The sequence below is a fragment of the Panthera leo genome, chromosome A1 (genome assembly GCF_018350215.1).
Source record: "Panthera leo isolate Ple1 chromosome A1, P.leo_Ple1_pat1.1, whole genome shotgun sequence".
Lineage (NCBI taxonomy): Eukaryota > Metazoa > Chordata > Mammalia > Carnivora > Felidae > Panthera > Panthera leo.
Window position 1 is genome coordinate 142099361 of NC_056679.1, and position 12665 is coordinate 142112025.

The following is a 12665-nucleotide window of genomic DNA, read 5'->3' on the forward strand; positions in this document are numbered from 1 at the left end:
TAGATGTCCTTAAGCATTATGCCATACTGCCTCAACAAACCATAATGGACAATTTATCTGCCATATTCCTCCTACAGAGGTGGCTTTCACTCTTTTCCCATACCTTAAACACAATGCAAAAGCTCTGTCTGTATAATCAACTTTGAAGGTTTCCCCAAACTTCATTCTCTCTTTTTGGTCTTCTAGAGGGGCTTCAATTGTCCCATTTCTTTCAATGTTGGCCTTCTCTTCACATACCACACACCTTCCCTTCAATGGCTTCCAAAATCATCTACTGATTGTTGATTCCCAAATCTATCCTAGCCTAGGTATCTCTACCGAACACCACATCCATGTATCTAACTGCTTAATGGATGCCTAACTATTACCTCAAACTCAACAGGTCCAAACTGGAACTCAACACTTTCCCTCCTCACTCCAAGACTGCTCTATCTTCTGTGTTTTTAATACCATTTACATCGCTGACCAATCCAAACACCCAGTGGAGGCAGAGTGACCTTCCTAAAATGCAAATATCACTCTGTTGCTCCTCTACTTAAAAATCCTTTGGAGCCCCTTACTGTGCAAACCACCTGGACAAAGTCCAAATTCCTGAGCATGGTATGTGAGACCCTTCATAATATGGACGCTGATTACCTATCAATCATCTTTTACCAGTTTCACCTCATTTCCACTCCGACTGTGCTCCAGTCACATAGAACTCTTTCTGGTACCCTATATAAGCCTTAAATCCTTGCCTCTAAACCAGCAGCGTCCAACAGAATATCCTATGATAACGGAAATGTTCTTTATCTGCACTATTGAATATAGTAACTGCTAGTGATGTGGCTAGTGTGACTCAGAAACTGCATTTTTAAATTTTAATTAAATATTTACATTTGGGGGTGCCTGGGTGGCTCAGTCGGTTGAGCGTCCGACTTCGGCTCAGGTCATGATCTCACAGCTCGTGAGTTCAAGCCCCGCGTCAGGCTCTGTGCTGACAGCTCAGAGCCTGGAGCCTGCTTCCCATTCTGTGTCTCCCTCTCTCTCTGCCCCTAACCCATTCACATTCTGTCTCTGTCTCTCTCAAAAATAAATAAACATTAAAAAAAAAAATATTTACATTTGGCTAGTGGCTACCGTATTCAACAGCACAGCTGTAAACACATGTATATACTATTCCCTCAACCTAATATACACAGGTGTGTGTGGAAAGCCCTGATCATTGCCACCATCTAACATCATCAGTATTGATTCTTTTGTTAGATAATTCCCTTTACTTCTGTGATTAATAATTAATAAGGTCCCACTCTACACAAGACACTATTTAAAACCCGAAGTGGAACTAGCTATATAATTTCACTTGTAAACTGCAGTTGTTCATTTTTCTAAAAGTTTACTGCTTCTTTCAAGATAGTAGCTTAATTACAATTTGTCTTAAAAGGACTAGCCTTTAAGAAATGAACAGACTCCATGTATTAGTAAATGAAAAAAAAATCATAATGCTATATTACACTACAAAAGCATACACCTTTGCTTTTAAAATACAGAGCATGCATATATGCAAAAGAAAAAGGACAAGGAAGATCTGTAATATGTTAATTGATTCTCTTTGGGTGTTGAAATTAGGGTTGTTATTTTTTAGCTAACTTGCAATTGCCAAATTTTCTATAAGGAAAAGAGCTAACAGCCCAGTGATTCTCTCCTCTTTGTTACATCATCAATTTTTCCTCCTGTACATCAGATGGTTCCATCAGAAAACAAGATAAAATAGTTTTTCCCATTAAAAAAAAAAATCCTTTGTCTTAACATCCCCTTCCAGGTACCATTCCATTTTTCTGCTCCCCTTATACTTTAATACATACTAACAGCGATTCTTCTCCTTTCTCTCTTAAACCCACTCCAGTCAGGTTTTCAGTCCTACCTCTGCATCTGAACTGCTTGTCAACATCACCAAAATCTTCCACACGTACAAACTCACTTGTCAGTAATCATGTTACTTGACCCTATTGGTACTGTTTGACACAACTGCTCCAGGAATGCCCTGGGGTTTAGTACTCTGACCTTTTCTCTTTCTCCTCAGTGCCTCGTCCAATCCATGGTATTTACTACCATCTAGAACCTGATGACTCAATATATATCACTACTCTGAATCCTCCCTTAAGCTCCAGATTCATTCATCCAACTGCCTATTTAATATCTCCACCTGGATGTCTAATAAGCATCTCAAACTTTACATGCTCAAGCTCTTGATTCCCCTCCCCTTTAAAAACTTCCTCTTCACACACCTTGATTTTAGTGGACAGCCAACTCCAAACTTATAGCTACTTAGGAAAACAAAACAAAACAAAACAAAACAAAACAAAAACCTTGTATCCATCCTTGATACCTTTTTCTGTCATACACCCAAATCATCAGCAAAATCTCACTGGCTCTACCTTCCAATTTAACCCTTTCTCTCTATTACCACCAATCTGATTTAGTCATCATCTTCGCTTGCCTGGATTACTGCATTAGTCTCCCTGCCAGTCTCCCTGCCTTAAATCTGGAGTCTATTCCTAGTTCAGGAGGCAAAGCGATACATTTAAAAGGTGAGCTGGATCACCTCACTTCTCTGTTCAAAACCCTCCAATAGCTTCCCTTCTCAGTCAGTAAAATCGAAGTTCTTACAATGATTTACATGGCCCTTTGCAATCTGGTTCGTTACGTCTCTGACCTCCTCACCTACCGACTTGCCCCCTCCTCTTCTCTCACTCTGCTCCAACCATACTGGCCTGTCTGTTGATCCTCACACAGGTCCAAAATTCTCCTACTTCAGGGCCTGGGCAGTTACAATTTCTTCTGACGTAATACTCTCCCCAAGTGTCACTGCTCACTTGCTTCAGGTCTGGGCTCCATTAACAAATTCTCAAGGACATTTTCCTGACCTTGCTATTTCAAACTCCAACCCAATCTCCACCCTGTCTGTCCTCTTTCCCTGCTTTATTTTTCGCCACAGCATTCCTTATCACCAAATGACCAACCATACATTGCCCTCTTTGATTGTCTTCCATGAAAGCAGGTGTTCTGCCCATTACTTAATCCCCAGCATCAAAAACAGTGCCTAGCATACTGAAGCCATTAATATATGTTAATTCAATAAATTACTTCTGTAATTTTTTTAAGTTAGTGAATAAACACTGGACACGAACGAGCAGGTTCCAAGTACCCCACAGACTATAATCTTCTTGATGCATGAAATATAGATGGCACACAACAGGCACTTAATAGTTACTGATGAACTTCTAAATGCCCATACTGCTCAAAACCTTCCGATTGCTGCTCCTATGATTCAAAGTTAAATCCAAAGCCCCTACACAATCTGGCCCCCTACCTCTTTGCCCTCATAGTACTAATTTCCCCCTCATCCTTCATGACCAAACTCTTAATCGAGGCTTTAACAAATTTTGAGAAAATCCATTCCTAGAGTAAAGCTGGATAAAGTGTAGCTCAGCCTACTTCCAAAACCCATGATTTTGGAATTGGCATTATTCATCAGTCTCTCCCTTGTCCAGCTGCCATGCCACTGCACTCAGCTGAAAGATTAAGGCACTGGCCTTCTAATTAGGTCGGTTCCTATCGGCAATACAAACGATCATCCCATCAATAGCAGACATTGACTATAAATTGTTCATTTCTGTATACCTATGAACTTTTTCCAGCTGATATGCTAAATAAGTCTTCCCTAAATACACAAACCAATGAACGTTACTCATAATCATATGAAATAAAGGAAAATCATTTCCTTCTTGATTATTCTACTTTGGGTGCTTCACTTTAAATTCTGAATTTGGACTACGGGCAATTTGTTTTTGTCAGTAGTTCATTTATATACACAAATGCAATACTGTCAAATTATTTCACTATAATACATTTGTCATTCCATGATCATTTGTAACTTTTCATGCAGTAAAAAAAAAGAACATTTCAACCAACCATCTGTCTTCTTTTTCTGTTTTGTTTTAATCATTTATTCTAGTAGTATTGCTCTAAATTCTAAATACTTTTTAGAAATAAGGGACGCCTGGCTGGTTCAGTTGGTAAAATGTGCGACTCTTGGTCTTGGGGTCATGAGTTAGAGCCCCACACTGGAAGAAGAACTTAAGAAAAAACAAACAAGGGGCACCTGGGTAGCCCAGTCAACTAAGCATCCTACTCTAGATTTTGGCACAGGTCACGATTTCACAGTTCACAAGTTCGAGCCCCACATCAGGCTCCACACTATGTGTGTAGAGCCTGCTTAGGATTCTATTTCTCCCTCTGTCTTTGCCCCTCCTATGCGCGCGCGCTCTCTCTCTCTCTCTCTCTCTCTCTCAAAAATAAATAAATAAATAAAATTAAAAAAAAAAAAAAAAAACAACAGGGGTGCCTGAGTGGCTCAGTCAGTTGAGTGTCAAACTTCAGCCCAGGTCATGATCTCACGGTCCGTGAGTTTGAGCCCCACGTCAGGCTCTGTGCTGACAGCTCAGAGCCTGGAACCTGCTTCGGATTCTGTGTGTCTCTCTCTCTACCCCTCCCCTGCTCATGCTCGCGGTCTCTCTCTCTCTCAAAAATAAACATTAAAAAAAAAAAAAAAAAACCTGCCTAGAAATAATGCAATATAACACATCTTGGGAGTTAACTGTAAGGCTTGAAATTTAAATATTCCAGATTTTCTCCCTGGATTTCACCAGATCAGTGATCTTAAAATAACATACTCTGTATCAAAGATGAATATTTCGTGGCTGAATATTTATTTTTTATTTATTTTATTTTATTTTTACATTTATTTATTTTTGAGAGTGCGAGGCAGAGCACGAGAAGAGGAGGGGCAGAGAGACAAGGAGACAGAGAATCCGAAGCAGGCTCCAGGCCCTGAGCACAGAGCCCGATGCAGGGTTTGAACCCACGAACCGTTAGATCATGACCTGAGACAAAGTCAAACACTTAACTGACTGAGTGTCTTGAGCCACAGATTGAGCCACACAGGTGACCCTTGGCTGAATATTTATTAAGATATACAGTAAAAGTCAGAACTGACTCTCCCCCAAGAAGAACAATAAAATGGAACACTTTTATAATCTGTTGGAAAATAGGAATCTGCTTACAGGCACTATTTCATCAATTTTCTTGTACAATGTGGTAAAATCTTACTTGATTTGAAGTATATTTCAAGAATTAAATTATAGGAACCCTATGTATCAGTGAAATGACAATTTTTAACTTGAGTAGTTGGTCTTATAAAACTAGCAATCTTATTTATGTGAAGACAAAAACAACTAGCTCATCTAGCTGGGAATGCATTGCAGATACCATTACACAGTTTCTTATTCCATTAACTGCCATCTTGGAACACATGGAATTAACCAAGTCAAAGATCAATAAAACACTGACATTGCCTAGAATTTTACGTGCCCTTTAGAAATAAAAAAGGTGAATCCAACTTACACACATAACATGGCAAATATGTTGTTAAAAACAATAATATATTTGGACATATGTCCTTCAAACATAATTGAAGCACAACATCATGCTACAGAAATCATTAGTGGAATCTATTTACATACTTGCAACCCTGGACTTCTGAGCACAAAAGAAAGGAATTAACAATGAGAAGCCTATGCCTCTTCATAATATGCTGACAAACCAGGGCTCCAACACTTGTAGCGTCTCAAACTAAAATGTCTGACATACCAAAATTGCAGCATTTCCATTTTGTTCAGTAAAGTACTGTTTACATAAGTAAAGGCTTAAATATCTTTTGGTTAGAAATATCACACTGAAAAGCTAAGAATTATGCAATTTAACATTAATTATATACTCGTATTATTATTAGTTCACTTTTAGCTTTATCTCACCAACTAAATTCGAATTTGTTTTTCAATGTTTATTCATTTTTGAGAGACAGAAACAGAGCGTGCACAGGGGAGAAGAAGAGAGAAAGGGAGACACAGAATCTGAGGCAGGCTCCAGGCTCCAAGCTGTCAGCATGGAGCCCGACGCATGGCTCAAACCCAGGAACCGTGAGATCATGACCTGAGTTGAAGTTGGATGTTTAACCAACTGAGCCACCTAGGCACCCTAAATTCTAAGTGTCTTCAAAGCAAGATAAAGGTCTTATAATTGTTTTGTATCTTTGTGCTGAAAACACATAAGGATGAACTATACATAAGGAATAATCCCTAATGTGCAAATAACTGGCTTGTATTCTTCAAATGTGCTGAAGTAGCAAAAGACAAAGGTTAAGGAACTATTTTGAAGAGTGGAAGAGAGACAAAAAATTTCTGATTGTGGGGCACATGGGTGGCTCAGTAGGTTAAGTGTCCAACTCTTGATTTCGGTTCAGGTCATGATCTCAAGTTTGTGGGATCAAGGCCCACGCTGGGCTCTGTGCTGAAAGTGTGGAGCATGCTTAGGATTAGGTCTCTCCCCTTCTCTCTCTGCCCCTCCCCCACTCATGCTCGCTCACATTCTCTCTGTCAAAATAATTAAAACACCTCCATGACGTTTCCAAGTCAATTAGCCCTAACACAGTAAAGATTCAAGTAATGCCATAAAGAAAATGGCTGTTCTGGAACTATATACAATTAATTTCAGGGTGATGCAATAACACATCAATAATGTACAATACAATAAGGATACCAGACCAGATTTCCTTCTCTATATGGTCCAATGAATCAGTCATGCTTTATTTTTTTTAACTACACTAATCACAGAAACAATAAATATTAGTAGAATCTGAATCATCCAATTGAGTAAAGGATGTGAAAATATTTATTAAGAAAAACTGTAAGATAAACACTTTGCTCACAAATTATTCTTTCACATAAACTATACCATCTAATAGTATGTATGTGAAATAGAGATTCTTTTATACAATATTCAACAAATATTTGTTGAGTAACTACATAACCGAAAAATACAGGGTGACTTAATGAGATACAATTATTAGTGAGAAATACTAGGACAAGTGAAAACAAAGTACAGCAAGCTTTGAACAACTGGAACTATAAAAAAGCATTAGGGGCACCTGGGTAGCTCAGTCAACTGAGCATCTGACTCTTGATTTCAGCTCAGGTCATGATCCCAGGGTTGTGGAATCAAGCCCCACATTAGGCTCCATACAGAGCATGGAGCCTGCTTGAGATTTTCTGTCTCTCTCGGCCCCTCTCCCCTGCTCGTGCACTCTCGCTCTCTCAAATAAAAATAAAAAAGGTTTTTTAAAGCATTAAATGAAAACATAATAAAAATATGATATAATCCCTAATTAAAATTCAATAATATAAATAAAAAATGGAAACAGTCACACAAAAAAGTTTAGAACATTGTATGAGACACAATGACTCTTTGACGTATGTCCCAAATAATAAGTTACTATTATTACAGCACTGACATCTGGGACTGGTTTATCTTTATTTTTAATAAAGTACACTCAAGAACATCCCTATAAAAAGGTTACTTTCGTTCAGCTAAACTTCCATATGCCTTTTTGAACGAGAGAACAAGTGACAGAGATAAGGTTAGATTTGCTGTAATTACATAGAAACCACAGACCCATGTAATCTTCCTAGGGGACGCCACTAAGAAACACTGATATGAAGGATTAAAATGTTATATATAATCTTCAAGACTGATGTTGTAAAACTGACAATAAATAAAACTTAAGTTAAAAAAATAAGCTAGGCTTTATTCACGCAGTACAAATACAATGATGCGGTACTGACTACGATGTATCACAGGACATAGTATGACTACAGGAATGCATGGCAGCCCGTTTGGGGTCTAAATCAGCTCCGTGAATCTAAACAAATGAAAAACCCACCCCCATTTCAACAGAAACTTAAAAATGCTATTTTTTAGTGTGTATGAGGGGGGTACTGCATTGCTAAGTTACTAGTTACCAAGGTTCTCTCTTATTATTAAACCCAATGGCCTCTTTTCAGGCTTCATTCTATTTATCTTCACTATGTAACTCCTAACATAGGTGACCACGTCCTCTTATTAACTTTCCCCTTAGCTCTGCCACCCCCAGTTTTGTTTTTTTGTTTGTTTGTTTGTTTGCTTGTTCTTTTAAACCTTCCTTGGTTTCCCACCCGTCAGAGCGTGGTCTCCTTCCCTAGTTCCAACCTTAAATGTTGGTATTCCCTCAGTCTATGTCTAAAATGCCTTCTTTTCTAAACAAGAGAAGTTCTCTGGCAGGGGCAGGGGTGATGGGGGAGTCGTTCGCCCATTCCCAAGCTTAATTACTGCCTACAGCTCATAAATATCTATGTCTCATCTGAACATGCACGTTTTTTTGCAACTCTCCTGGTTTCCACATACTTTGCTTGAGGAACTCCCACTTTCCTCCACCTGGCAAAAAAACTTCTTAGGCTTTAAGAACTAAAATGTCACCACCTCAGTGCAGCTTCCACTAGCTTTTCCAAATACTGTTAATTAATATTCTAGTTTAGAAATCACTTTCAATTCTACCATCTTATGAGAACCTCACAAAATAGGCAAGTATCAACACCTTTCTAGAAAAGAGGACACTGAAGTTTCAAGAGATGAAGCAGGGGCACCTGGGTGGCTCAGGTGGGTTAAGTGTGGGACTCTTGATTTCAGGTCAGGTCACACAATCTTACAGTTTGTGAATTTGAGCCCCACATTGGGCTCCGTGCTGTGTGGAGCCTGCTTGGGATTCTCTCTCCCTCTCTCTCTGCCCCTCCCCTCTCATGCTCTCTTTCTCAAAACAATAAATAAACTTAAAAAAAAAAAAAAAATGAAGATATCAAGCAAAGTGAACAAGGAAACGTTACTCCAAGCAGAAAACAGGAACTTAACCCAGTTCTCACTCCAGGTCCAATGCTCTTTCTAATACACCATGATACTCTCAAAGAAGATTCAGAAATTTAGTAGTTTTACCATTGTTAAGAAAAATACGCCTCCTGTTTCTTTCTAGAAATTGTTTAATCTAGAAATAAAATTATTAAAATTATTTTTTAAGTTTATTTATTTATTTCAGGGAGAAGGGGCAGAGAGAGATGGAGACAGAATCCCAAGCAGGATCCGCACTGTCACCACAGAGCCCCGATACGGGGCTCAAACGCACAAACCATGAGATCATGACCTGAGCTAAAACCAAGAGTCAGACACTTGACTACTAAGCCACCCAGGCAGCCCAAAAAATTATTTTTAATTGTACACACACAGCCAAACTGGCTAAGATAAAAGAAGAACTTCTTTAAGATAAAGCAGGAAAATAATTTAGGAAAAAAACTAAGAGCAATAAAAGTTTACAACAATCCCAAAAGAAAGAAATACAGAAAGAAAAAAAAAAACTTTACATTTTAAATGGAAAAACTGAACATCTTGAAACCAATAATCTACTATACAGTCTTGATTAACCAATAAATGACGTACAGGATCTGCTTTTATAAAATGATCTCAAAGTCCACAATTCAGGTTTTTTTTAAAGGAAGAAAGGCACACACAAAAAATTGATAAATAAGATTAAATTCAGAAAACAAAAATCTCACTAATTCTGTCACTAGGAAGTGACAGGCATCCCTGAGGTGGTTAGTGAAGGATCAAAGGACACATAAAGCTTTAAGACAAGAGGCCAAAGAACAGATTAGAAGAAGTGGGAGAGGTGGAAATCAACATTTTGCTGCCACTGCAGTAAAGAATGGCTCAGGAGATTCATCAGTGGTAGCTGTATCTAGGAGACGGTGGATTTAATAAGGAGCAAGACATGTGCACATCTCAAAGTATCCCCCCATAGACTACTGGAGAAAAAAAATAGAGGACAACGTTTTTACACTCTGCCTCCAGATCCAAGTCTGAGAAAGCCACATCACTATGGGAGTTTTCTAGCCAGAGGTACATAACACGAATCTAAACATGAGGAAACACCAACAAATCCAAAGTGATTAACACGCTGTAAAATAACTGGCTTGTATTCTTCAAATGTGCCAAAATAGTGAAAGACAAAGGTTAAGGAACTATTTCAGATTTAAAGGAGATTAAAAGAGATACAACAACTAAATGAAGTGCATGATCCTGGACTGGATCCAGGATCCAATCATGCTGTACTAGATAGAAAAAAAATACTAAAAAAAAAAAAAAAAAAATTATTTACTGAGACAAATGACAACACTCAATTACAGAGTACAGAATGTACTGATATTAAATTTCCTCAATATAAAAATATTGTCCTTAAAAAAATGAAAAATGTAAAAAAATCATTGTTCTTAAATACATACCAAGGTATTAAGAGTAAAGAGACAGAATGTATACAACCTATTTTTCAATGGATCAAAAACCAAAATATTAATGTATATGTGTGTATGTTGTGGAGAAAGAGAAAAATAAAGCAATGTAGCAAAAAAAAATTTTAAGTGATGACTCTACATAAACGGTAGGTCTTTGTTCTATTCTTGTAACTTTTTTGTAAATCTGAAATTATTTCAACCATCAAAAATTAGAGCAGAGTTGGCAGGTGAATGGATGGAGAGAGTCAAAAGGGATAACTTCCAGGTATGAAATAAGTCGGTCATGGGATGCACTGTAAGCTTGGTGACTACAGTCAATAACACTGTATTGCATATTTAAAAGTTACTGAAAATAAATCTTAAAAGTTCTCATCACAAGGAAAAAAGAAAACTGTAAGTATGTATAGTGACTGACGTTAACTAGACCTATTGTGGTGATCATTTCTGAATATATACAAATATTGAATCATGAAGTTATATACCTGAAACTAATATCATGTTACATGTCAAGAATACCTCAGTTAAAAAAAAAAAAAAAAAAAGGAGGGGAGGAATAGGATAAGCTTTAAGTTTCTTTACTTAAATTTTGTCATTTGGTTGGGAAAAAAGTCAAAAAATATCACCATTTTAAACAAGAATGTAGGCTGAAGAGAGATTAAAGGAACACTTCCAGAACAGGGGTCTCCTTGCTCATATACAATCCCACTAGGTTTGCAGTTCAATGACCAAAATGTTTCTAATTCCTGGAAACTTCAAGGTAATACATGGTCTACGGCTACTTTTCGAAGTTTTAAACTTTTAATAAGTTGTATGCATTCTCTAATAAAAGCACCATAAATGTCATCAAGTGTTAAGTAGTATATAAAGAACTTGAGAGAATGGGCTCTGAGATTAGGCCTGTGTTCAAATTCAGAGTGTAGTGTTCAAGCTCTGTGATCTCGGACAAGTTTTAACCACTTGCGCTCCAATTTCCTCATCTGCAAAATGGAATCAGTCAAGTATCTGGAAACAAGCCACTGAACTACTAAGGAGGACTGAATAAGATAAATGTAAAACAGTGTGCACAAAAGCACAAGCACTCAATAAATATTAGCTATTTTTACTTTTTCTTCAATGTTTATTTTTGAGAGAGACAGAGTGTGAGCAGGGGAGGGGCAGAGAGAAAGGGAGACACGGAATCTGCAGCAGGCTCCAGGCTCGGAGCTGTCCGCACAGAGCCCGACGAAAGGCTAGAACTCATCAACCTAGACCATGACCTGAGTCAAGTTGGACGAGTAACCGACTGAGCCACCCAGGCGCCCCTTAGCTATTTTTATTTTAAATCCAACCCGCTTGGTCACCTCAACATCACTGGTCACAGTCAAAGCCATACATGGTTGTCCAAACCAGGCCCAAATCTGACAAAATAGGAAGTCAGAAGCTCTAAGAGAAAAACAGCTTAGATGTTAACAAACCATAAAAGTAAGTTAATCGTAAGCAAATCACATGCAAAGAACACTGAGGCTGACTTACAGGGTAATTCACCAGCTGAACATTTTGCTAACAGAAGTGTGCAACTGCAACAAGCTCCCCATTAGAACAATCCATCATTCTAAATGCACTGAATGAAAAATGAAGAGAAATTATCTTACCTGAGAACAAGGGGAAAAAAACTGTACTCCACATGCTGTATATAAGATTTCAGTCAGCTTAATACAGTCAAAATGTAAACCCAATTTCAACTACTAGCAACCTTCCAGACTGCCTGTTCTTGTTAGTAAAAATTTAAATTTAAATTATACTGTTCTGACATCTACAAGGCCATCAGCACAGCTACTTTAGCTTAATTTAGCATGAATCTAGTGACAGCCTATTATGTGACCATAGTCTAGTACTGAGACATTAAAAATAAGAGAAATGTAAAAATGATTACAAGAAAATTTAAAGTTACCAGAATTCTGTAAGTTTAAAATCCCTCCCACCAAAAAGTTTGGGGGTGTTTTCTTTCCATTTTTCGGTGGTACTCATTTTTCCTTTTACAAAACTAAATGCACATTGTTTAGTATTTGTCTTTAAAATTCACATTGTTTGGGCGCCTGGGTGGCTCAATGAGTTAAGTATCTGATTTGGACTCGGGTCATGATCTCAGGGTTCGTGGGTTGGAGCCCCTGCGTCGGGCTCTGTGCTGACAGCTCAGAGCCTGGAGCCTGCTTTGGATTCTGTGACACCCCCTCTCTCTTCCCCTCTCCCGCTCATGCTGTCTCTCTGTGTCACTCAAACATAAGTATTTTAAGAAATTAAAAATAAATAATAAACAAACTCAAACTCATTATTAATTTGTAAAACCTAAAGATTTGTTCACAGTCATACTTTTCTCTACTTATATGCTTATTACTTTGGTATTGCGGTTTTTTTCCCTTGTAATGCAAAGGATAT

The 12665-nt window shown here is 37.9% G+C and overlaps 1 protein-coding gene across 6 annotated transcripts in view; it reads right to left on the bottom strand.

Moving 5' to 3' along the window:
* The window catches only part of AP3B1 (adaptor related protein complex 3 subunit beta 1), a 261344-nt gene that overhangs the window by 247875 nt on the left and 804 nt on the right, over positions 1 to 12665 (bottom strand). The gene's annotated exons all lie outside the window — the stretch shown is intronic.